A 26,176-nucleotide genomic window follows, 5' to 3' on the forward strand; every position below is an offset into this window, starting at 1 on the left:
GGGAGGAACATGTGTGGAACTCAGATGACCCACCGGGGTACTTCTGGTTATTCCCTTGTCCAATCGTAACTGTAAATGGACAAGCGCAGCCACCTTGATCTGAGAAGACGAAGAGTATGATTCCTAGGGGTTCAGAGTCCTTAGAATTAGCACATGGGTCAAACCAATCGATAAGCCACTAAGGACAGAGAGGGGGTAGATGAGGGAGAGGGGAATTTAGAATGGCCACTGGAGGGGAACAGTGAACACCAGTTGGAACCCATAACTTCGCCATTAGGAGGAGAGGCTCATTGAAACCCTAGAGAAGCTGCTGCCATGCAGCACAAGGGGTGGACCACGACAGCCATGGAGGCTGACCACTCAGAACTCCCTTCAAGGAAGAACTTGCTGGCAGCCTCAGCTGTTCATGCTTTTGGGATCTGCCATTAACTTGCAGGCTGAAACCATTCTCTTCCAAGGCATCCCCCAGCCAATGACAGCACAGCAGGGACATCAGGGCCTGGCCATTTCTGCATATTCCTCTGAGAGCAATCTTTGCTCTAGAGCTCCGCATTGGGTTGGCTGAAGTTCTGTCATCTCTGCATCGCAGTCTGAGGCTCTCCTTCCCCAGTCCTGCTTCCTCCTCCTCTCCCCTTGCTGCCACCAGAGTTTACATCACAGTCTGAAGGTGATCCCACTTCTTTTATTACCTCCCAATAAACCTCTTGCATTCCCAACTTTGTGTCAAGGTCTGCTCACTCTAGGACTAACACAAACGATTTCAAGCATAAGCTCCAAATTTAACGCCATGAGGGCCGACACTGCAAAGTACAAGTGCTCATTCGGAAACAACTTATTTATTACATCAACAACTCTACATGGTGGACTCCAGGGTGAGAGGCAGCAGGGATTTATTTAATGATCATTATGATTCTTTCAAGAAATGAAGGGCCAGCTAGAAATAAAATTATAATTAAAATCTACCAAATTGTTACCATGTACCAAAACTTCAAATGGAATTGCCCACTTGTTCTTCACAAGGCCTTATGAAGTTTGTAGTATTTTTATTATTCCCTTTTGCAGAGAGCAAATGGAGATTAGTTTGATTGTCCAGTGACAATTAGTAAGTCGGAGAGTCAGAATTTGTACCTTAGGAAAGCCTAAGCTATTAACCACTACAACAATCCAGTTATCCAGAGTTGATTTATGTTGTTCACAACTGAAGAATCCTAACAGATACGAAAATTGGTTCCAGGGAGCAAGTTGTAGGGTAAAGACCATCAGGGAATTGTCACCCCTGGAAACAAATTTAACCCCATCTGAAAGTATCAGCCACACTTCTGAGCCAAACAGCCTCAACATCAATTAGTAAAAAGTTTGCTTTTTATTTTTTATTTTTTTGGTTGATAAAAATTAAGCAATTCTTGCAATGTTTTCAAAACATAAACTTCCTTTTGAAATGTCTGCTTTTGCATATGACCCCAGGGAAAAATGGGACCTGGTCCTAGTCCCTGGCCTGCTGACAGCAGATGTGAGGGGGAGTATCAGCTTCCTCCTGGAAGAGAACTCTCAGGATGGCAAAAAACAGTTTCTATGGACAAAGAAGGTAGAGGGCTTCCTTATGCAGTGAAATTTCAATGGTGGGTTTTTAAGTGAGATTGAGTACTTGGAAATCTCTGATTCCTTTTCTAATTCTTATAACAATCTCAGCCCTGCAGCTACAGCATACTGGTCATAGAAAATTGAGGAATTTCAGTTTGTGACTCCCTGAAAATCAAACTCTGAGGTTAATTTTGTACACTGTAGGTTCAGTTTGAAATCTTGTCAAGTATCTTATGTGAAAATCGGGACATTTATCAGTGAAGAATCCACTTACCAGAGACTCTGTATTTGATACACCATCTGGAGTAACAATGTCATTCTAAGAGTGGCTGGTATACTGCATATTCATGTAAAATGCCCTTGGACTGGAAATACCCCAAGAGCAGTTGTTGAAAAGCATAAATAAGTAGAATGTGTCTTGTTTACAGCCAATCCTATGAGGTTGAAAGGGCTTAGATATTTCTCATACTAGTGTGTGGATAATGTCAGGGAACCCATCCCAGCTGTGCCTCATTCACAAGGAAAGTATGCAGAATAGTTGAGGAACTTGGCAGGCATCCTCAGATCTGTAGATTCCTTAAGCCAGTGATATCAGAATGCATCAGCCAGTGGGTCTGTGGGACCAGGGAAGCCACACTACACTAATGTTAGTGTGGTTAGTTCCTAACAAGCCTTTCTAGACTGGCTCACTGTCACCTGCTAGGTAAATGATTTTTGAATGAATTATGGCTGTGAGCTTGATTGCCAACACGCAGACCAAGAGATTACCACCTCACATCCATTATAATAGTAACAGTGGTGGGATCATAATTATGTACTTTAGAAGTGGGGCAAGGAACACAGGAAGAAGTAACTCATTACTCCTGAGATTTCATGGTGGTTTTTCATCAGTTCACCTGAAGGCTACAAAGATCATAGAGATATGCATGACAGTGCTATTCTTGGGCCATAGCCTTTGCTTACCTTCAGCCAATGTATCATTCATGGGTCACTTTTAGAAAAACAGAAACCAGTTTAGCTATTTTAAGCAGGAAGGCATTTAAGAACTGCAGAGAGGGCTTTCCTGGTGGCGCAGTGGTTGAGAGTCCGCCTGCCGATGCAGGGGACACGGGTTTGTGCCCTGGTCCGGGAGGATCCCACATACCGTGGAGCGGCTGGGCCCGTGAGCCATGGCTGCTGAACCTGCACATCCGGAGCCTGTGCTCCGCAACGGGAGAGGCCACAGCAGTGAGAGGCCCACGTACCGCAAAAAAAAAAAAAGAACTACAGAGAATTGGGTGAGTATAAAACACTGAAAAACTCTAATTTGAAAAGATACATGCACCCCAATGTTCATAGCAGTATTATTTACAATAGCCAAGACATGGAAGCAACCTAAATGTCCATCGACAGATGAATGAATAAAGAAGATGTGCTATATGTATACAATAGAATATTACTCAGCCATAAAAAAAATGAAATAATGCCATTTGCAGCAACATGGATAGACCTAGAGATTATCATACTAAGTGAAGTAAGTCAGACAGAGAAAGACAAATACCATATGACATCATTTATATGTGGAATCTAAAAAAATGATACAAATGAACTTATTTACAAAACAGAAATAGACTCACAGACAGCAAAAACAAACTTATGGTTACCAAAGGGGAAGCAAGGGGGAAGAATAAATTAGGAGTCTGGGATTAACAGACACACACTACTATATATAAAACCAATAAACAACAAGGACCTACTGTATAGCACAGGGAACTATATTCAATAACCTATAATGGAAAATAATCTGGGGGCTTCCCTGGTGGCACAGTGGTTAAGAATCCGCCTGCGGGCTTCCCTGGTGGCGCAGTGGTTGAGAGTCCGCCTGCCGATGCAGGGGACATGAGTTCGTGCCCCAGTCCGGGAGCGGAGCGGCTGGGCCCGTGAGCCATGGCCGTTGAGCCTGCGCGTCTGGAGCCTGTGCTCTGAAACGGGAGAGGCCACAACAGTGAGAGGCCCGCGTACCGCAAAAATAATAAAGAAAGAAAGAAAGAAAGAAAGAAAGAAAAAGAAAAAGAAGGAGGGGATATGGGGATATATGTATACTTATAGCTGATTCACTTTGTTGTACAACAGAAACTAACACAACATTGTAAAGCAATTATACTCCAATAAAGATATTTAAAAAAAAAAAAAAAAAAAAAAAAAGAATCCGCCTGCCAATGCAGGGGACACGGGCTCGAGTCCTGGTCCGGGAAGATCCCACATGCCGCGGAGCAACTAAGCCCGTGAGCCACAACTACTGAAGCCTGCGAGCCACATCTACTGAAGCCCACGTGCCTAGAGCCCGTGCTCCGCAACAAGAGAAGCCACTGCAATGAGAAGCCCGCACACTGCAACGAAGAGTAGCCCCCGCTTGCCACAACTACAGAAAGCAGCAACGAAGACCCAACACAGCCAAAAATAATAAATAAAATAAATAAATTTATTTTTTTCAAAAAAGAAAAGAGGGCTTCCCTGGTGGCGCAGTGGTTGAGAGTCCGCCTGCCGATGCGGGGGACGCAGGTTCGTGCCCCGGTCTGGGAGGATCCCACGTGCCGCGGAGCGGCTGGGCCCGTGAGCCATGGCTGTTGGGCCTGCACGTCTGGAGCCTGTGCTCCGCAACGGGAGAGGCCACAGCAGTGAGAGGCCCACATACCGCAAAAAAAAAAAAAAAAGAAAAGAATCTGAAAAAGAATATAAATACATACACATATATATACATATATGTACGTGTGTGTGTATATATATATATATATATATATATATATATACATAAAACTGAATCACTTTGCTGTACACCAGAAACAACATTGTAAACCAACTATACTTCAATTTTAAGTAAATAAATAAACTGTATGATAAATCTCACGGAAGAGTATGGGGGTAAAGAGAACTGACCTAAGTAACTTTGAGAATGAGTAGAAACTGCAAGTCTAAAGACAAGTGTACATAAACAATTCTGAAACTACCACATGTATACAGGTATTAAATAAATAAATGAATGAAAGAAAAAAAAAAGGAAAAACCTGGAAGATCTGGAGAAGCAAATTTGAGGCAAGGCCTCCAGAAATGGCTCGCAGACAATAGAACTGTCTGCCAAGGAACCAGGTAAAATCAAGAAGATACGATCAGAAACTGCCCTGGAACTGTTAGCTACAAAAACTCACAGCCTAAACAGCAATCTGGGAATCACAATGCCCCACCGCTGCTGCTGTTGCTCTCAAAGTCACACTGCTACACTGGCATCAGCAAAAGCTGCATGCTCAGACCCCTTGCCATGACCCCCATGAAGCTAGTGACTGGACGTGGTCACGCTACTCCAGAAAGCCCAAGCCCTCCGCACCAGGCGTGCCTGCAGGAAACAGAAGCAGCAACAGTGCCTCTCCAGGTACATATCTGTCTTCCCAATGTCCCAAAAGCGCATCTGACTGGACAAACTTAAATCACATCTGGAATCTTAACTATAAGGGAATTGGGAGATAGAGTTTTTGGCGTTCCTTTGGCCCCATCCTAAAAGGAGGGAAAAGAGATGCTGAGCACTAATCCACTATGAACCCCAGCCAGCTCGCTGTGTCCCTTGAGGAAGAAGAGGGCAGTGGGCAGTGAAAGCCACAGGGAAAGGCATTTCCTGGCTTGAAATCAAAGTGGAACCAGAAGAGAGAAAAGCCTAGCCCAAGGGAGCATTCAGGCGGGTTTGATGTGGAGAATTCTTTCGGTCTTTTTGAAATCCCTATCAAATGCTGCCCTCTAATGTTTGTGGAATAAACTACTTTTGAGAAACACTGAAACAGAACACATGTAGCTGCAGTTTTCCAGGGTGAACAGCTATGGATATCTGTATTTCATGGAAACTGGAATGGACACCAAAACTGCTTCCAAATGATGCGGCCAATTGACATTCAGATCAAGTTTTGCCAAGATATTATTGACTCAGACCTCTTGATATGGGTTATTTTTTTCTCCATAACAGAGTGGGGTAGTTTTAAGTATTCCTTGTGGTTCATGTAATAATCAGGAAAGCAGATGATCAATTAAATTATAAATCATTTATACAAATTATGAATCCGAGAGACTTCCAACAAAGTATTTAATTTATTGCCAGTATTAATTTGATTTTCTTTGTTTGTTATCTATCTTTACAAGGTCCCCCCCAACCATACCACCATCACAGTTGGTGATTAGGAAAAGAATGATATCACTGATGTTCAGAATTTTATATGCCAAGAGGAATAAGCGTATGTCAGCAAAACAAAACAAAGTTCTTAACAGTCCTGGTGCAACTGAGAAATTAAGGCTACTACGTTTAAAATTATTAAATCCACAGCTATCAATTGCAATCCAAAACACCTGCCAGAATCATGGATTAAATAATAAAATCCATAGATTAGAAGCTGTCCCTTGGGCATACCAAGCATGTTTGTGCCTCGGTGCCCTTACCTTCTCCCTGCTTAGGACATGCTTTTTCCCAATAGTGCATCCATAGAAGTGTGGCTATTTTGTCTTCTTTGCGGTACACGGGCCTCTCACTGTTGTGGCCTCTCCCGTTGCGGAGCACAGGCTCCAGATGCGCAGGCTCAGCGGCCATGGCTCACAGGCCCAGCCGCTCTGAGGCATGTGGGATCTTCCCGGACCGGGGCACGAACCCGTGTCCCCTGCATCGGCAAGCGGACTCTCAACCACTGTGCCACCAGGGAAGCCCTATTTTGTCTTCTTTCCAAGCTGCTAAAGTGATAAGGTCCAGGGTCCATGCTCACAGGAAGTAAGTTGTAGTCATATCCTTCTCTTCCTTCTTATTTCCTCATGGCCATTTCATGGTACACTGGTACTACGGTTTGGGATCTTTGGATGGTGAAGTTAGGTGGGAATAGGCCTCCTCTTTATAGACAACTTCATGTGAGTTGTCTATATTGGGATTAGGGGCCAAAAGCACATTTACCAATTAAGTGTTACTCTGTTTTCCTTTGCTAACCTTCCTTGACTATATGCCTTTCTTGGTTATTCTTTGGTAGGATTAAATATTCATGTGTCTCTGGCCAAAATAATTTCTAGTAGCATTTCAATCCCACTCTGACTTCTAACCATATACAGGATAGAGAAAACAAGGAGATTAACCAGAAAAGGCCATCATGGCTGGAATTGTAGCGCTCTTTTCGGAGAAGTGTCTCCACCCCAAGACCACCATCCCTGAGAACCTCTAAATATTTTAGAACTCTTTCACAAACAATACGAAACTATCCAAGTTTGAGGCTAGAGCAGTACTAAAATACAACAAGCTGGAGATGTTGAGCAGAAACCACTTCGTATATTGCTTCACGCAGATAAACCTTCAGTTTCCAGGTGCCAGAGCTGTCCCCACTCCCACTTCTCTCTTGGGTCCTCTGGCATGAAGGGAAAGGCATTTGCAAACAAGTCACTGCAGAGGTCAGAGTGTTCCCCCTTTGCATAGCCTGGGGGACGTGCATCACCACTCTTCCCACTCCACTGTTTGCTTTCCCACTGGGGAAGAAATGGACTCATCTTCAGGATGCAGGGATGAAAGGCTGCAGAAAACAACAAGCTTGAAACTGTGTAGGGTCAGAGCTGTGTGTAATCAGTCATTAGGGGGCCCTGATCTGCTGATCTGCTTCAAAGCTTTGGAATTTGACTTAAGGGATGTCATCCTGCTGGGTTCACAGAAGAAATTCCCAGGGGCTAGAGGTTAGGTCTAGCCACAGAAGTGAGATCATAGGTGGAGTCACACTTAGACGTTCGTAGTGCTGTTGTTACGATATCACAACAATAATAAGTCAACCACAAGGATCCTCCCAAGATTGTCAAATCCCTCATGCTGGGTAGTTTAGTCATAGGACAGTCAAATAGTGTGCCTCTGAGAGCTAAAGAAATGTGGGTTAGAGAAACAATTTCAATGCTCACAGACAGCAGACAGATTAAACAAATTATGGTAATCCCTACAATAGAATAATACGCAGCCATTAAAAAATAATGTAGGACACACATATTCCTGGTGGGTATGTAATTGGTACTACCTCTATGGAGGGTAACTTGGCACCACAGATGGAAACTGCAAATGCATATACCTCTAACCCAGCATATTCCACTTGGAGGAATTTATCCTCCAGATATATTCAAAGAGGTGCAAAATGATATGTACATACCTGCATGTACAAGATTATTTATGGCAGCATTTTTTGTAATGGCAAATATTTAGGAATCATCATTAGGGAACATATTTTAAAAATTATGGGGGACTTCCCTGGTAGTCCAGTGGTAAAGAATCCGACTGCCAATGCAGGGGACGCAGGTTTGATCACTGGTCGGGGAACTAGGTTCCCACATGCCGTGGGTCAGCTAAGCGCGTGCGCCACAACTACTGAGCTCACGGGCCTCAACAAGAGAGCCTGCATGCCGCAAACTACAGAGCCCATGTGCCCTGGAGCCTGTGCACCAAACTAGAGAAAGAAAACCTGCACACCACAACTGGAGAGAAGCCCGCGCACCGCAACAAGAGAGAAGCCAGAGCGCCGCAACGAAGACCTGACACAGCTAAAAAATCAAGAAAATAAATATTTTTAAAATAAATAAATAAATAAAAGTTATGGTTCAGCCATACAGTGGAATACAGGGCAGTTTAAAAAAAAAAAGTTCTCTATGTTCCAATACATTGCTAAATGCAAAACAATAGCAAAATAAAATAAAATAAAATAAAGCTGCAGAACAATATGTGTATTACACGACCATTTGAGGTTAATAAAGCAAGGAAGAGGGGGGAAGAGTATTTGCTGGAAGGAAGTATTTGTTGTCAGCCTCTGATGCCTTCACCTCACCCAGCTGGGTACTGAGTTAGTCCTGAACTGGGCAGCCTCATCTGAGGAAGAAGCATATCTATGTGCTCTAGTGAAGTAGATTTTAAATTTTAGTGGGCATAGGAATCATCTGAGGTACTTGCTGACAATGAAAATTTAAGGGATCTATCCTTTTTTTTTTTTTTTGGCTGCACCACCGCGCGGCATGCGAGATCTTAGTTCCCTGATCAGGGATCAAACCCACGCCCCCTGCAATGGAAGCACTGAGTTTTACCACTGGACCACCAGGGAAGTCCCAAGGGATTTATCCTTAGCGATTGTGACTCAGTAGGTCTGGGGTTGGACCCTGGAATTGGTAGGGATTTTTGTCTTTTAAATAGACTTTCTAGGCTTCCCTGGTGGCGCAGTGGTTAAGAATCTGCCTGCCAATGCAGGGGACGAGGGTTCGATCCCTGATCCAGGAAGATCCCACATGCCGCGGAGCAGCTAAGCCCTTGCGTCACAACTACTGAGTCTGTGCTCTAGGGCCCACGAGCCACAACTACTGAAGCCCGCGCACCAATAGCCTGCGCTCCGCAACAAGAGAAGCCACCGCAATGAGAAGCCCGTGCACCGCAACCAAGAGGAGCCCCCGCTCGCCACAACTAGAGAAAGCCCGCGCGCAACAACCAAGACCCAACGCAGCCAAATAAATAAATAATAAATAAATAAATAAATAATAAATAGACTTTCTATTTAGAGCAGTTTTAGGTTCACAGAAGAATTGAGAGGAAGGTATGGCGGTTTTCCATATACTTCCTTCTCCAACTCATGCACAGCCTCCCCCATTATTAACATTCCCTGCCAGAGTGGTATTTTTGTTATAACTGATAAACAAACATTGACACATCAGTCATTATCACCCAAAGTCTATAGTTTACATTACAGTTCAGTCTTGGTGTTGCACATTCTATAGGTTTGAACAAATATATAATAATGTGTATCCACCATTATAGTATCATACAGAGCTGTTTCACTGCCCCAACAATCCTCTATGCTCTACCTTTTTATCCCTCCTAACCCCTGGAAACTGATCTTTTTTTTTTTTTTTTTTGCGGTACGCGGGCCTCTCACTGTTGTGGCCTCTCCTGTTGCGGAGCACAGGCTCTGGACGCGCAGGCTCAGCGGGCCCAGCCGCTCCGTGGCATGTGGGATCTTCCCGGACCAGGGCACGAACCCGTGTCCCCTGCATCGGCAGGCGGACTCTCAACCACTGCGCCACCAGGGAAGCCCTGGAAACTGATCTTTTAACTGTCTCCATAGTTTTCCCTTTTCCAGAATGTCATGTAGTTGGAATCATACAGTATGTAGCCTTTTCAGATTCTAGTAGTTACGTAGTGATATCTCATTGTTTTATTTTGCATCTCCCTGAAGACATATAATGAGGAGCATCTTTTCACGGGCTTATTTACCATGTGTGTATCTTCTTTGGTGTGGTATCTGTTAAGGTCTTTGGCCCACTAGCATTTTTTTTTTAACAAGCACAAAAGGTGATTCTGATGCAGCAGATCCTTGGTCCAGTCTCTGAGAAACTGTGCTATAGTAACCAGAGAACCAGCATCTGGAATGAACTAAAGTCTTCTCACTGTGCTGAATCGATGAGGATCTATGAGAGGGAACACAGCCAACCCATTTACCCTCAAGCTCAAGCTGAAAAGAGCCCTAAAATTTGGCTATTGTTCTCTGACAAATTTGTTCACAGAAACAAGCCCTTCCACAAATATTCATATTTTGGTCCTTTTGAGCCTGAGGCTATCTATATCATTTTCTAATAATTAAAATGGAAATCCAACAGAGGTAATTGCTGGTCACCCAGAGTTATTCACAGATGGAAAGCTGGATTTATGAGCACAAAACAATTGGCTGCCTAGTTTATGGCACCGTATAGCACAGGGACCTCTACTCAGTACTCTGTAATGGCCTATACAGGAAAAGAGTCTAAAAAAAGAGTGGATATATGTACATGTATAACTGATTCACTTTGCTGTACACCTGAAACTAACACAACACTGTAAATCAACTATACTCCAATAAAAAAATTTTTTAAACTGTAATATATTATGCTGCTTTTATTAATTATGTTTTAATAGGTATTATAATGATCCCACAATCCAGAAACGTTAAGTACTTAAAGCCTGTGGACACAGGAAATCTTAAAAGTTCAATCCAAATTTATATACATATTTTTGTTCTAGAGAATTATGAGAGGGTCATAAAAGACACTAAAGCATGAAAATATATTATATTAGTAGGATAAAATTCTATGGAGGGAGTGGAATGGAAAAGAATGATGGGAAATTTCCCAGTGGTAAGAAGTTTATTACATGTTGCACTATGGTAATTACAACCTATTATTTACATTTAAAGAAGTAATGTGACTTTTATCTTTTGAAGTCAATACTTACAATATGCCAGAAATTTAATACTTTACAACTCTTTAAACTTATAAAATTTTAGGTATCAATTTTAAAATATGAATGTGAAAATTTAAAAATAGTAGTAAAAAATCTGAGTACCCCTTCTCTCAGTCCTGTTCCTAAAGGTTGCTCTTTCATTGATCTGGGGTGGGCAGGAACATCATGGTTTTTAAAGTTCCCCAGGTGATTCTAAAGTGCACCCAAAATTGAGAACAGCTAGTCTGAAAATAGTTCTCTCTCGGTAGACAAGGAGTAGAAAAAATGAGAGCTACACAGTTTACTGCTTGAGAGTATTAGTCATCTGGCAAATAACTATTTTCGAGGTTTATAAAAATATCAAATCAATAGTCCTTATAGAACTTAACCACAAAAATGTTAACTGATAACCATGGCTGGTACCTATGGTGCCTTCCAATGATGAAATGCTATTATTTGCAAGGCACTGAGCCAACTGTTCTAAGTAAATGGTAGTATTATCTCCACTGTAGATAGTTACCGGCCTGAAACATTAACCCACAGATGTGGTGACAAAGAAAACCCCCAGAGGGCAGTAATTATTCATTAATGGCAACTGCCCCTGGGCTCATCTACTGGCCTTTTTTCACAGCACTATTTCTTTTGTCTTACTGTCCAAAATCTCAAGTCTGCAATTTAATTTTATTTTCTACTTCTCTATTTCTACTCTGTTCTCCTTTTGTGCCTTAGCTATTATTTTTCTCACTCTTGTTTCTTGTTATGATTTACAGTATAGTCATAAAAGATGGGACTAAGATTTGAGCTTAAAGCCAAATTCCACAATTAATTAGCCACGTGACCTAGTAAAATAATGTAAAATGCGGGTCACTGTTGCCCTGTGTAGTGGACTGAATTGTACTCTTCTGAAGGAAAAGTTCACATCCTAATCCCTGGGGCCCATGAATATTACCTTACATGGCAAAAGATTTGATTAAGTTAAGGATCTGGAGAGGAGAACCTTATCCTGAATTATCTGAGTAGACCATAAATGCAATCACATGTTTGCCGGTGAGAGAAAGGTAGAGGGAGTTTTGAAACATACACATAAGAAAAGGTGATAAGAAGACAGAGCAGAGAGAGATACAGCTACTACATGCCAAAACATGCTGACAGCCACCAGAAGCTGGAAGAAGCAAGGAACAGAGTCTCCCCTAAAGATTTCAGAGTGATTGAAGCCCCACCAAACCCTTGATTTCAGACTTCTAGCCCCCAGTGCTATTAGAGAATAAATTTCTATCGTTTTCAATTGTCAAGTGTGGTAATTTGTTACAGCAGCCACAAGAAACTGATATACTCTGGTTACCTCCCAAGGAAAAGAAGCTAAGGAATGTATAAGTGCTTCATAAACCTGCGTGCTTTACAAATACAAGCTCTCCTTGCTGGTCGCCTTCTACAAGGACCTCCAAGACCATGCAAATAGTCATCAACATGGATCAGTCTTCACAGAACGGATGTAAGGGGAGCTCCTGGGGCTTTCCTGGGCCACTGTATACTCTTCCCTTAATTCTTCTCTTGCCACAAAGCTTAGTATTTCTTTTAGTGGTGGTGTGGGTATTGCTAATGGTAGCAACTCCCAAAGAAAATGAGTTAGAACTACTTTAGCCATGTCTCTTAAATCTTGCCAGCAATTACTCTTCTCTTTATTCCAAGATCTTTTGTTAGTCCAGGTGTAAGAAGATTGGGTAGGGGATCCTGGGAGAAAAAGAACTAGGCATGGCTTTCTTGTCATAAGACAAGCCATTTTTGGCCTAAGCCATTTTGGAATCTAAGCCTGGCCACAATGCTTGCCCTTGAACAGGTCTCAGTAATAATGATTTAAGGGAACAAAAGAACAACCTGTTATCAGGCAAGAGAGATAACAATAGCAAAGATAGTAAATCAGTTGCAAAGACTCCCAGTTCTGTTTCAATGACAAAGATTAGCCTGAGGCACTTTCTTGAACTACTTTGTTGAATTTAAACCCCGCTTGAGAGCTCAACCACCAGATCAACTGGAACCTAAGGGATGATGATGTTGACCTTTTCTGACCTTCACAACTTCAATCAACTAAAGTTTGGACTTTCTCACCCTGTGCCCCAATTCTATGCTGAATTCACCTGTTCAAGCCCCTTCAAGGATATGCATGTACCCTTAGCTTAAAACTTTCCCAGTTTTGCTGTTTAGGGGGACACTGCTTTGGGAAAGATCCCCGGTGTTCTCCTTACTTGCTGCAAGTAATAAATCCTTCCTTCTCCCGATCTTTGGTTTGGTTGTGTCTTTTGGCTCAACACCCACCAAGAGGAGAACCCAGTTTTCAGGTAACACAGGATTTAGAGTAGGCTTTCTCAACAGCAGCAAAATTGACACTTGGGACCAGATAATTTTTTTGTTTGGGGAACTGTCCTGCACAATGTATGTTTAGCAGCAACCTTGTGCTCTATCCACTGAATACCAATAGTACTGCCTGTAGCCATGACAATCAAGATGTCTACAAAAGCCAAATGTTCTAAGGGGGAAATTGCTAGCCTTCCCTCTCAACTATACCAGATCAACAAGCACTTTTTTACACAGGACTAGCTAAAGAGCTATCTGGTACGGCTCTACTCCTGGTAGATAACCCCAATCTCCATTCATATATTAAGATCTGTCCTAGGGACTTCCCTGGCTGTCCAGTAGAAGACTTCAGCTTCCAACACAGGGAGTGCGGGTTCAATCCCTGGTCAGGGAGCTAGGATCCCATATGCCTTGGGGCCAAAAAAAACAGAACAAAAAACAGAAGCAATATTGTAACAAATTCAATAAAGACTTTAAAAATGGTCCATACCAAAAAAAAAAAAAAATCTGTCCTAAAACGAGAGAATATATCTCCTAGGAGCCTGCTGATTCTTCATTAAATTGGTCTTTTTGATAGTCTCATTGGTATTTCTCAAATTACAATCAATATTTCATTTGCAGCAGAATCATTTGAGCTTCTTGCTGACCTACTGAGACACCCAGGAATTTGTATTTTACGTGTTTTGCAGATGATTCTTATTTTAATTTGCTGAAGACGGGTTCTGGGGGAATTCCCTGGCGGTCCAGTGGTTAGGACTCCTTGCTTCCACTGCAGGGGGCATGGATTCAATCTCCGATTGGGAGACTAAGATACCACAAGCCACATGGTGCAGCTGCAGGGGCAGGGGATGAACTTCAGACTCCAGGTGGATGATGTTCTTTACTCTAATCTCTTGGTTCTGGAATCTGATCTTGGTTTTGTAACTGAGCAGGACTCTGTGGGGCTCCCAAGCACAAGTCTTTCTGTGTCCCCCATTTCTTATTTGTAGGAAGTAGGCTTCATTCAGCCTCCATGACCTTCCCTGAGTTCCAAAGGGCAGGTTCAAACAACTGCTAATCAGGGAAGGGAGGGGATTCGGACAAGGGAGGAGCAGTCAAGAAACAACAGTGCAGCCCTGGGGCAGGGTCCTGATTCCCCATCAAGGGATACATGTAACAATCTTTGAGCTGTTTTGCAGACACCAAAACCCCCACCAGGTGGAAGAAGTTAACGGTATGCTGCCCACAAGCACGTAGACCCCAGACTGGTTGGAACCAGAAGTTTGATGATGCTGACTCCCAATTACCTCACCACCAACCAATGAGAAGAACGTCCACAAGCTGATCATGCCCTCCTCTGTGAACCATTACTATAAAACTCCTCACTACCACCTGTGGGTTGGACACACAGTTTTGAGGGCATTAGCCTGCTGTGGCCCCCTTTGCCTGGCAAAGCAATAAAGCTATACTTTTGTACTTTGCCCAAAACTCTGTCTCCAAGATTCAATTCAGTACCAGCACACAAACACTGAATTTCAGCTATGCTACCTCACCACCAACCAATCAGAAGAAAGTCACACACCCTGCAGCCCTCACCCAAATTTTGCCTATAAAAACGTCTCCCCTAAAACCATGGGGAAGTTCAGAGCTTTTGAGCATTAGCCACCCGTTCTCCTTGCTTGGTCCTGCAATAAACCTTTCCCTGCTCCAAACTCCAACATTTTGATTTGTTTGGCCTCACTCTGCATCAGGCACACGAACTCTGTTCGGTAACAAAACAACGGCCTAAAACTTTCCACACTTAAAAAAACCTATAAACCTACAGTTCCAAGAAGCTCAATGAACCCTAACCTAAAGAAACCAAAAAAACTACACCAAATAACATCAGAATCAAATTGCTCAAAACAAGTGATTTGGGCTTCCCTGGTGGTGCAGTGGTTGAGGGTTTGCCTGCCGATGCAGGGGACAGGGGTTCGTGCCCTGGTCCGGGAAGATCCCACATGCCGCAGAGCGGCTGGGCCCGTGAGCCACGGCCGCTGAGCCTGCGCGTCCGGAGCCTGTGCTCCGCAACGGGAGAGGCCACAACAGTGAGAGGCCCGTGTACCGCAAAAACAACAACAACAACAAAAAAAGGTGATTTTAAAAAAATCTTAGCCAGAAAAACAGACATGTTAAATAAAGAACATATATAAGGATGACATCAGATTTCTCACCGGAAACAGTACAACAGAGAAGACTGCGGAATGACATCTTTAAAGTCCTGAAAGAAAAAACTGTCAGACTCTAATTTCAGAGAGAGCAAAAATACCTTTCAAAACTGAAGGCAAAGCTTCCAGTTCAGGACAAGATAAAGAAGGTGCGCTTCAAATTCCTCCCATTAAATACAGCTAAACATCCTGAATATTATATAAATAAACATAACACGGTGGAGAGAAAACAGCAGACCAAGAAGGGATCTTGGGGCCCAAGAAATGACATGACATTGGGCTCCTGGGTTTTCTTTTTGCCTCATATATTCTACACTGAGAAGCCAGCAGTCTGAAAACGTCAATGGGTGCTAAGAGAAGCCTGCTCTTCTGAGCCAAAGGATGAGGAAAGGGGCAGCCTTGTAAGACAAAACTTTTAGACAATAACCACCCTACTCCAGCCAAGCTCCACAGAAAAAAAGTGTGATGCCACCCTCACCCACGTCAGCCAAGGCCCAACAAGAAGCCTAGACTTCCCCTCACCAGGCTGCAACACACACATCTCACCCTCCCAGCCAAGCTGCTGTCATTGAAGGTCCAGTAGAGAACCTGACAGCCGCCCCAGGCCCCTAGAATGAGGCACCTCTCCCATTGCCCATCCCCAGACAGTCAACAGAAGCCGAATGGAGAACCTGAACTTCCACCCTACCTGGCAGTAATGAGGTAGCATCTCCCTTTCCTTTGCCAGTGTGGTGTCAGAGAAAACCTGCAAAAAAGAGCAGATTTGGGTAAGAGCCAGAGTCTCATGAAAATGCTGGAAGTGTCCAGCATCAAAAAAAAAAATCATCAGGGACTTCCCTGGTGGTGCAGTGGATAAGACTCCACACTCCCAATGCAAGGGGCCCGGGTTTGATCCCTGATCAGGGAACTAGATACCACAAGCCACGTGGCGTGGCCAAAAAAAAAAAAAAGGAAACCAGAAGACATGAACACCAATATTTGGAATATCTGACAAGGAATTTAAAGCAGCCATCACAAAAATGCTTCAATGAGCAATTATGAACATGTTTGAAACAAGTGAAAAGGTACAACTCATCAAAGAAAGAGAAGATTTAAAGAACCAAGTAAAAATTCTAGAACTGAAAAATGTAATTACCAAAATTAAAAGCTCACTAGATGGGCTCAAAAGCAGAATGGAGGCAACAGAGGGGGGAATGTCAGAGAACTTGAATAAAGAACAATAGAAATTATCCAATCTGAATGAGAGAGAAAATAGAGTATCAAAAGTGAACAACGCCTCCAGAACCTGTGGGACTATAACAAAAGAGCTAACATTCACATCATGGGATCCCAGGAGGGAAAAAAAAAAGAGTGTGGGCCTGGAAAGTATCCGAACAAATAATGACTAAAAATATTCCAATTTTGGCAAAACAACCTCAAAGGGTAATATGGGAACACTATAAAGAACTCTACTCACATAAATTTGGCAACTTAGATGAAACGTATCAATTCCTCAAAAAGCTACTACCACAGCTCCCCCAGTATGAAATAGGTAATTCGAACAGCTCTATAACTATTAAGTAATTGAATTTGCAGACTTCCCTGGTGGCGCAGTGGTTAAGAATCTGCCTGCCAATGCAGGGGACATGGGTTCAAGCCCTGGTCCAGGAAGATCCCACATGCCACGGAGCAACTAAGCCCGTGCGCCACAACTACTGAAGCCTGTGTGCCACAGCTACTGAAGCCTGCGTGCCTAGAGCCCATGCTCCACGACAAAAGAAGCCACCGCAATGAGAAGCCCACCCACCACAACGAAGAGTAGCCCCCGCTCGCCGCAACTAGAGAAAGCCCACATGCAGCAACAAAGACCCAGCACAGCCGAAAACAAATAAATAAATTCATTTTAAAAAGAGCTGTAAACATATAATAGTGACTGTACTTAGATTTTTTAAAATAAATAAATAATAAATTAAAAATTGAATTTGTAATTTAAAAACTCTCCCCAAAATCTCTAGACCAGATGGTTTTGCTGAAAAGATATGCCAAATATTTAGAGAAGAATTAAAACCAACTTTAAACAATAACTTTCAGAAAGTGGAAGAGGAGGAAACACTGCCCCAACTCATTTAATGAGGTCAGGTACACCCTTATACCAAACCCAAAAACATAAAAAATGAACAGTAGAGCAATATCCCTCATGTAATGACATGACATTGCATTACATGTATAGACCCAAAAGTAAGTCTGGCACATGTGCCCCAGAAGATATGTGCTGATTCAAAGCACCACTGTTTATAATACCAAAAACTGGAAACAACCTACATATAAGTCCCTTAACAGAATACTGGAGAAATAAGTTGTTGACCATTTACTAAATGGAATACTATAAAACAGCAAAAATTGGGACTTCCCTGGTGGCGCAGTGGTTAAGCATCCACCTGCCAATGCAGGGGACATGGGTTCGAGCCCTAGTCCAGGAAGCCTGTGCACTGCAACGAAGAGTAGCCCCTGCTCGCCGCAACTAGAGAAAGCCCGCGCGCAGCAACGAAGACCCAACATGGCCGAAAATAAATAAATAAAATTATTTATTTATTTATAAAAATAAATAAATAAGTAAAACAGCAAAAATTACTATAGCTTTACGCTTGGTCTTGGAATACTCCTGTGAAGACAACAGACAAGGTTAAGACAAGGTTTTAAGTAAAGACAAGGTTAAGACAAGGTCTTAACTAAAGAAAGGCACAGAAGAAAACATAAAGTATGGAAACAACATACACAGAATCCAAAGACATGCAAAACTTTTCAATACATTTTTCTGTGGGATACAATTTTAGTCAAATTATAAAGAAAAGCAAGTAATTGACAAACATAAAATTCAAGACAGTGATGAGGGGAGCTGTGATGATCGGGATCACACAAAGGGTCATAAGAAAAAAGGTGGAGTTCTATTTCTTTCTTTCTTTTTTACAGCCAGGAGTCTTTTATTGGTTCACTTATATGCCAGGTACCAACATTAACAACAACAACAACAAAAAAATCCCCACAAAGGTCAAGGTTTCCACATAAAAGAGGCTATTATCTCTTAGCTTGTCTTCCCATAAAGTTTCCCTCCCAACTCTGTAGATCCACAGTCACAGATGAATGCAGCTTTACTGGTAACAGATCTTAGGAAAAAGGAACACTCTCAATCAAGCGTCAAGAAAGCCATTGATAAATCCCTCCCAAATACAGAAATACCAGTCCGCAATCACTGTACCAACTGCCCAAGCTTCACATACAGCCTCCCTTTAAGCCTAAGATTATGCCATTTTACAGGGGAGGAGGAAACAAGTTCTAAGAGAATTACACCTTGTTTGAAACTAGCCCACATGCTAGTTGTAGCAGACTACAAGCACTGTGAGGACAGCTTCATTCCTACTATTCCTCCTTTTATGACCACTAAGAGCAGTGTTCAGATCTAATGGGAAAGGGGACCGGGTAGAGTACTACTTCTTAAGATTAGTGGTGGATACACAGATCCCGGATTGAGTAGTACTCTTTACACCTTCGAGATATGTTTTACAATATATCTCGTATATGTCATATTTTTTAAGTGGGAAAATATAACTACAATCAAATCTTTATAATAAAGAAAAATATGAGAGCGTGAGACAAAGCCCTGGACCCACTCCCACAACCTGCTGAATTCAGGCTCATTCCAAAATGAGATGTCAAAAGGGAACCAGTGCAAAATGTAGTCAAGGGTATGACTAGAAAGAGAAGAGCAAATGGCTGACTACACACATGCTGCAGCAAAGCGTGACCAGGAGGCAAAGGAAATCAATCAGGAAATATTTCAGATTGAAGTACTCAAATTTAGTGAAGCTGATGAAGGAAAAATACAGAGAAGAGATGCAGATACAAAAGGAAGAAATAAAACTTCTGGAGAAGAAAAATTCAAAGGTTTGAAAATATTTCCGCAGGGAACAGGAAATGGGTAGAAAACTTTCTGAGTAAGCAAGTTTGTGAGTCTTTAAATATGTGAATGTACTGCCTTAAGAAATAAAACAAACTAAAGTAAAAAGAGCTTTCTTCCAACCACGTCTACACCCTTAAAAGCGTCCCTACATGTTGGCGCAGACCTCTCACACCCCCAGGTCCTAAGATGCGGACCCGTCCAGGACTCTCCGACATCCATGCCCTAAAAAAGGGATTTTCCCCAAACTCTTCCCCTTCTGTCCCGCCCCCGTCCCACCCTTCACTTAGGGTTCCGAGTCTCCATGCTCCCGCTCTTCTCCACATCCAGCACCTCGGTCGTCCCTATCCCTCTGAGAACCTAGAGGAGGGTGAAACGCGGGGAACTCTGCAGTCGCAGTTGAGGCCGGTTTACCATCACCATGGAAACCCCTGGGCGAGGCTTACGAGGGGCGTAAGTCTCGGCGGGCCGGAGTCTACAACTCCCGCACGTCGTGCGCATGCATCGCCTCCGGAAGCCCTTCGGCTCTCGGCGTGTTCTGCCCCCTGTCGGTCCTGTGCCCAAGTATCAGGGAACGACAGCCCCAGGAACCCGCGCCCCCGCCCCGCTTCCGGGTTCTCGCCAAACCCCACCTTCTTCTCCAGGAAGACGCGGCGCAATCCTACTTCCGAAAGCGAGCCGGAAGGACGCAAAGACCGCGCCGGGACGGGGTCTCCAAGGAGGGCGTCTGGGGACGGGGCCACGAGGGCGCCATTGTGACGCGTCCGGAGCGGAGCCGGGGATTGGTCGGCCAGGCGCAGGGCGGGGCCGGGGCTTGCAGAGCCGGGCGCTGCTGGGAAGGGAGGCGCGGGACCTATGTGATCCCTGCTCCGGGGGAGGGGAGGGCTTGTGAGGCACGCCTGAGCTTCTAAAGTTACTGACTGGGAGAGTCCCCCAAACAGTGAGACCAGAGGACGCGTGGATTGAAGACCAGCGTGGTAGAAGGAAATGAGAGTCATTTCCTACTGAGAAGGAAGGAGGGCCGGGAACAGCGGAGACCGATAATGGCGGCTCCAGAGGCAGAACTTGAGGAGCGGCCGCAGGCTGTGCTGTCAGGTCTTGGGTCGCTGCTCCGCAGGGTCACGGGACCTCGCCTGGCTCCCTCGGGTTGTACCTTCAGACCAGTGGTCCCCAACCTTTTTGGCACCAGGGACTGTTTAAGACAATTTTGGGGGGATGGAGTTTCAGGCGGTAATGCGAGTGGTGGGGGGGATGGTTCAGGCAGTAATTCCAGTGATGGTTCAGGCGGTAATGTGAGCGATGGGGAGCAGCAGATGAAGTTTCGTTGCCTGCCGCTCACCTCCTGCTTCAGGTCCGCAGGGCTTTCGGTTCAGGCCTGGTCCTCAGAGACAAAGTGCTGGGGCAGAGGATGTAACCACTAAGACCTTCACTTCTGGAAGAAATACGCACGCCAGTTCATTGTCATTTGAGTTCCTGCTACATCCAAACCAGCCGTGTTTCTGCTCTGAAAAAAACAGATCGAACTTTCCAGCCCTTGGCGACGAGTTATTTTTTAAGCACAAGAACAGTGTCGAATTAGCAGTGTCAGGGACCAACAGTTGTCATATCCTGTAGCAAAAGCTGCTAAGCAATCTCCTTTTGTTTTCCATCCTAATTATGCTCAGGTTCAGCTCTAAGAAGTTTAGGAGCCCCTAGAGCCACCGTTGGTAGCTGGCCTGAATGCCCTGATATACATAAACGATGTCATGGAATTTTGATGTCAGATGAGGTCTCTGACGAGATGGAAGGTGAAGAAAATAAGACTAATCGTACCTAAACAGATGGACACTGCAAACACAAAAAGATGACCAAATATCCCTTCCCTAGCTAACATGAGTGACTATTGCTTCACTAATGATCCACTTTTCTTGCTTTCCAGATAAAAACTATTAAGCGAATCACTGAATTGCCCCGCTTTCTGACAGCACCAGAGCAGACCTCTGTTTCCTTGGGCCTGCCCCCAAATCACCTAACACAAGCCCAAGCACTATAATAAGCCCTCTTTAACACCCCTTTCCTGAGATGCATGGTTGCCCATAGTGTCAGGTCTCCCTCACTACAGCAGTTAACCCTTCATTGTTTGACCATAACTATGTTTCGGTAGTCTTTGGTGGGCATCACCAGTATGAATAAACTTACATTTATGAATTATACATAACCATACAAAACTTTAGAGCCTATACTCTAACGAGAAATCAAAACAAACATTAATGTGAATGATAAAATGGGGCAAGGTCTTGGTATGTGAAAAGCTTGTATGCTAAATGCCATGTGGGATTGTGGTTTGGATTCTAGAACAGTAGAAGGACATAAACGGTAAAATCAGACTAAAGTCTATAAGAGTATTATACCAATGTGAATTTCTTAGTCTTGACAAATGTGCCATGGTTATATAGACATTAAATACAGGAAAAAAAGTAAAGGGTATACAGGAGCTCCCTGTACTATCTTTGCAACTTATCTGGAGGCTTAAAATTATTCCAAAACAAAAATTTTATTTAAAAAAAGCTTATGCCCAGGGACTTCCCTGGTGGTCCAGTGGTTAAGAATCTGCCTTCCAGGGGCCTCCCTGGTGGCACAAGTGGTTGAGAGTCCGCCTGCCGATGCAGGGGATACGGGTTCGTGCCCCGGTCTGGGAGGATCCCATATGCCGCGGAGCGGCTGGGCCCGTGAGCCATGGCCGCTGGGCCTGCGCATCCGGAGCCTGTGCTCCGCAACGGGGGAGGCCACAACAGTGAGAGGCCCGCATACCGCAAAAAGAAAAAAAAAAAAAAAAAAAAAAAAAAAAAGAATCTGCCTTCCAGGGCTTCCCTGGTGGCGCAGTGGTTGAGTCCGCCTGCTGATGCAGGGGACACGGGTTCGTGCCCCGGTCCGGGGGGATCCCACATGCCGCAGAGCGGCTGGGTCCGTGAGCCATGGCCACTGAGCCTGCGCGTCTGGAGCCTGTGCTCTGCAACGGGAGAGGCCACAACAGTGAGAGGCCCGCGTACCGCAAAAAAAAAAAAAAAAAGAATCCGCCTTCCAATACAGGGGACACAGGTTTGATCCCTGGTTGGGGAACTAAGATCTCACAATCTGTGAGGCAGCTAAGCCTGTGCACTCTGGAGCCTTCACGCCACAAGAGCCCACGTGCCGCAACTAAGACCTGATGCAGCCAAATAAATTTTTTAAAAAACATTAAAAAAAAAAAGCTTATGCCCAATTTACCCTTTAGGGAGAAGGCTTATTTTTGCTTTGAACTGGGGTGATGGTTATTGTATCTAGAGTGACCCCAGTATGAGCAACAGAAATGAGAAGAGGTGTAGTCAAGAGCAACAGCTCTAGTCACAACAGCTCTTCTGCCTCAATTCCAGCTTCTGGATCTTCCCTACCTGACATTTCAGGGTTCCTTCCTGGGGCCCCATAGCCCCCCCCCCCAATCCCTCTGGGATTGTAGCCACAGTCACTGAAAGTGACCACACCTAGTCTAGGTCCTGCCCCACTATCTTGTCATCACATAGACAAAAGTAAGATTCCTGACTGCTTTCAGAGTGGAAATAAGCTGTAAGTGGGTAAGAATCACAAAGATACAGGAGGAGAAGTTGTGTCAAGGAAGCACTGTCAAGTCGAAGGAGAAGAAATTAAAATGCCTCTTTCGACTCTGCAAACACATGGACACATCTCCTGAGCTTTCTGTGGTGTGGTGTTGTCACACAGCCCCCAGCCATGACGCAGGCACAGGAGTTAATTGATACTGTAATGGAAGGCATCAGGCTATGATACACCAACAAAACAGAGAAAATAGGATACTCAAGCCTGGACCCCAGACAGTCACTGAGGGACTAAGTATAATAGCCCAGCTTTTCACAGTAACAGTGGATAGAAATTTTCATTCAGGTAATCCTCCTGTAGTAAAAGAAAGATGCATATAGATAACAAGGGCAGAAGAGAGGTTGAAAAGGGCTTCCTTGGGGACTTCCCTGGTGGCGCAGTGGTTAAGAATCCGCCTACCAATGCAGGGAACACGGGTTCGAACCCTGGTGCGGGCGGAGCAACTAAGCCTGTGCGACACGACTACTGAGCCTGCGCTCTAGAACCTGCAAGCCACAACTACTGAGCCCGTGTGCCACAACTACTGAAGCCCATGTGCCACAAGAAGAGAAGCCACTGCAATGAGAAGCCGGCGCAGAGCAACAAAGAGTAGCCCCCACTTGCCGCAACTAAGGAAAGCCTGTGCGCAGCAACGAAAACCCAGCGCAGCCAAAAATAAATAAATAAATAAATAAATTTTTTTAAAAAAGAAAAAAAGGTCTTGCTTGACTTACAACAATTTGGACTGCAGAAGGAGCTTGTCTTCCAGAATCTGATGCCTTTTATTATGTGGTATGAGTGGTAGTAGCTACCTCTATAGCAGTGCTGTCCAATAGAAATATAATGTGAGCTGCAAATGTAATTTAAATTTTTTCTAGTAGCCACATTTACAAAAGTAAAAGCACAGGTAATATTAATTTTAATAGTATTATTTGGATCAACATATCCAAAATAACATCTCGTATGTAGTCAATATATAGCATTATCAATAAGCCAGTTTATGTTCTTTTTTTCTTCTTTGAAGCCTGGTGTGTGTTTTCCACTTACAGCACATCTCCATATATTCTTTTAAGTCAGGAAGTTTAATTTTTATTAGGAATACTTAATGTATATTTAGATTTCATAAAATTTACAGTTGAAAAAGCAGATTCCTATATCCATGTTGGTCCAAACATACTTAAAAGTTTTTCCATAACTGAATTATGAGTTTTAAATTTACATTAAGGCAAGGATGTGGAGAAATGGGAACTCTGTGTGCTGCTGATAGGAATGTAAAATGGTGCAGCTGCTGTGGAAAACAGTATGATAACTCCTCAAAAATTTAAAAAGAATTACCATATGATCCAGCAGTTCTGTTTTCTGGATATGTAACCGAAAGAATTGAAGACACGGTCTCTAGAGATATTTGTACACCAATGTTCATAGCAGCATTATTTACAACAGTCAAAAGTTGGAAGCAACCCAAGTGTCCACTGCCAGATGAATGAATAAACAAAATGTGGTGTAGACAGACAAGGGAATATTATTCAGCCTTTTTACAAAGGGAGGAAATTCTGGAACATGAATTTGAGGACCTTATGCTACGTGAAATAAGCCAGTCACAAAAAGAAAAGTATTGTATGATTCCACTTACATGAAGTATCAAAAGTAGTCAGATTCATAGAGCCAGAAATTAGAATGGTGATGCTGCCAGACACGGGGGAGGCAGGAAATGGGAAGTTGTTAATAAGCAGAGAGTTTCAGGTTTTCAAGATAAAAATGAACTATGGAGATTGGTTGCACAATACCGAATGTACTTACTACTGAACTTAGAAATGGTTAAGATGGTAAATGTTATGTTGTGTACTTGACAAAGTAAAAAGTCAGGTCCTCAGTCATACTAGCCACATTTCCAGTGTTCAACAAGCCTAAGTGGCTAAATGGCTCCCTTATCACACAGTGCAGCTTTAGATGAAGGGAAAAGAGAACCAGAAATCCTACTATCTTCAGCTACCACTCTGAAAGGGCTGCCCTGGGGCTCTGTCTCTGCTCTAAGCCACTGCCTTTCTTCACTCCACCTGGAGGGTTAGAACCTGTTATTTAAGTCTTAGGTGTGGTACTCAACACTAATCATTTCAGAAAAAGAGCTTCCGTTTCCTTGAGGCAGTTTCACTTGTATACCAAAGGAAGTGTAGCCTTCTGAGGTGCTAGCCATCCACTGTAACTCTGTGGGTGTAGTATTTCTCAGAAGGAAGGCACCAGAGACATCCTTAACTCCATTTGTCACCCCTGTGAATTTTTATCCCACAGTGGATTATTTCACACTGAATTTACTGTGATCCAATGTCTGAAATTTAAAAGCAGCTTTTATAAAGTCTCATTTGTGAAGAGCACAGACATTCAAAATCTTAGGGTGAAGGAGTGACAGGAAGCATTATCAAGGTTTGCTCTTGACTTTCCCTCTAGGGCCTAAGTGTACTGTGGTTTTCAGTACAGTTTAGGGCTGCTCACAGGTGCTTGATAATATACTTTAGGCAAGGATTGACTGGAACTGTATTGTTTTTGTAGTAATCTTTGTACTTGATTACTATGTGATTTAATCAAATTTTCTATTCTCAGAGTCTTTAGTTACATGTGACTCCTGAGAATTTTTATTCGTTTTTTTTTTCCTTGGCTGCGCCACACAGCTTGTGGGATCTTAGTTCCCAGACCAGGGATTGAACCCGGGCCCTCCACTGGACTGCCAGGGAACTCCCGAGGATTTTTATTCTGAATAAAAATCCCTGGGCTTCCCTGGTGGCGCAGTGGTTGAGAGTCCGCCTGCCGATGCAGGGGACAGGGGTTTGTGCCCTGGTCCGGGAGGATCTCACATGCCGCGGAGAGGCTGGGCCCGTGAGCCATGGCCACTGAGCCTGCGTGTCCGGAGCCTGTGCTCCACAACAGGAGAGGCCACAACAGTGAGAGGCCCGCGTACCGCAAAAAAAAAAAAAAAAGAATAAAAATCCCCGAGCTTGGGCTTCCCTGGTGGCGCAGTGGTTGAGAGTCCGCCTACCGATGCAGGGGACACGGGTTCATGCCCCGGTCCGGGAAGATCCCACATGCCGCGGAGCGGCTGGGCCCGTGAGCCATGGCCGCTGAGCCTGTGCTCCGCAATGGGAGAGACCACGACGGTGAGAGGCCCGCGTGCCGAAAAAAAAAAAAAAAAAAAAATCCCCGAGCTTTATGGTACACTCTCTAAACACAAGAACAGAACAATTTAATTCTCTTTAACTTCTGTGCACT

At 43.8% G+C, this 26,176-nt stretch overlaps 1 long non-coding RNA gene across 1 annotated transcript; it reads right to left on the reverse strand.

Annotated features, from left to right (window-relative positions):
* Positions 1 to 3,330: 3,330 nt before the first annotated feature.
* Positions 3,331 to 19,823, reverse strand: LOC309816809. The gene is made up of 3 exons (XR_014296062.1): positions 19,586 to 19,823; positions 16,061 to 16,117; positions 3,331 to 3,542 (listed from the first exon to the last, which is right to left on the reverse strand). It is a non-coding gene; the product is annotated as an uncharacterized lncRNA (long non-coding RNA).
* Positions 19,824 to 26,176: the final 6,353 nt, after the last annotated feature.

This window comes from Mesoplodon mirus (genome assembly GCF_964341445.2).
Source record: "Mesoplodon mirus genome assembly, chromosome: 2".
Lineage (NCBI taxonomy): Eukaryota > Metazoa > Chordata > Mammalia > Artiodactyla > Ziphiidae > Mesoplodon > Mesoplodon mirus.